The sequence below is a fragment of the Pan paniscus genome, chromosome 1 (genome assembly GCF_029289425.2).
Source record: "Pan paniscus chromosome 1, NHGRI_mPanPan1-v2.0_pri, whole genome shotgun sequence".
NCBI lineage: Eukaryota > Metazoa > Chordata > Mammalia > Primates > Hominidae > Pan > Pan paniscus.
In genome coordinates this window covers 109,820,295-109,821,718 of record NC_073249.2, presented here as the reverse complement: position 1 = coordinate 109,821,718, position 1,424 = coordinate 109,820,295, and positions in this window count along the sequence as shown.

Sequence of the window (1,424 nt, the reverse complement as noted above, 5' to 3'; positions counted from 1 at the left end):
TGTCATTTGTTAATCTGTTCATTAAAAATTGGTGAGGATCCACCAGTTAGAATGGTGATAATTAAAAAGTCAGGAAACAACACATGCAGGCGAGGCTGTGGAGAAATAGGAACGCTTTTATGCTGTTGGTAGGAGTGTAAATTAGTTCAACCATTGTGGAAGACAGTGTGGTGATTCCTCAAGGATCTAGAACCAGAAGTACCATTTGACCCAGCAATCCCATTACTGAGTATATACCTAAAGGATTATAAATCATTCTACTATAGAGATACATGCACACATGTGGTTATTGCAGCACTATTTACAATAGCAAAGACTTGGAACCAACCCAAATGTCCATCAATGATAGGCTGGATAAAGAAAATGTGGCACGTATACACCATAGAATACTATGCAGCCATAAAAAAGAATGAGTTCATGTCCTTTGCAGGAACATGGATGAAGCTGGAAACCATCATTCTCAGCAAACTAACACAGGAACAGAAAACCAAACACCACATGTTCTCACTCATAAATGGGAGTTGAACAATGAGAACACATGGATACAGGGAGGGGAACATTACACACTGAGGCCTGTCAGGGGGGTTGGGGGCAAGGGGAGGGAGAGCATTAGGACAAATAATGCATGCAGGTCTTAAGACCTAGATGACGGGTTGATAGGTGCAGCAAACCACCATGACACATGTGTACCTATGTAACGAACCTGCACGTTCTGCACATGTATCCCAGAACTTAAAGTAAAATAAAATAAAAAATAATTGGTGAGGATTATATCAAAACACAGTGGTTGTATTTAGATGATGGGATTACAGGTGATTTATTTGTCTCATTCTTGCTTGTTTATATTTTCTAAACTTTCTGTAGTAAATATGTTTTTGTTTTTGTTTCTTTAATAAGAGAAAACAGACTCCCACTGATGACTTACGGAGTGCAGTAGATGAGGTGTGAGTGGGTACAAAGTGAAGAAGATGTGACCATTGTCCTTAATGGAGTTTAAAGTCTATGGAAGGAGATAAGACAGGGAGACAAATGACACAAGAGAGTGGACAGTGATGCTCAGGGAAGGCTGGGAACAGGACCAGTCCTTCTCAAGTGGCACCTGGCATTAAAGAAGTGTTTTCATCATTCTTGCCCCAACAGTCTCCATATATGGTCTTCCCTGATCTGGAAATAGGACAGTAAATGGCACAGTCAGAGGCAAGGGTCACTCTTTTCATTGATCCCAGAGCCCCAGGGGGATGGGGATGGAATTGCTGAAATTCCTTTCTAAGGTACCCGTTTCTAGGAAGAAGCTTATGTGGAAGAAAAAGTTGAGATGCTTTATGTAACTCATCTTATCCACAACAGATTTGTACCCCAGTTGCAAAGCAGCACATCAAGAGGAATGGAGAAGTAATTTTCTGTTTCTCTCTCTCTTCCCATAG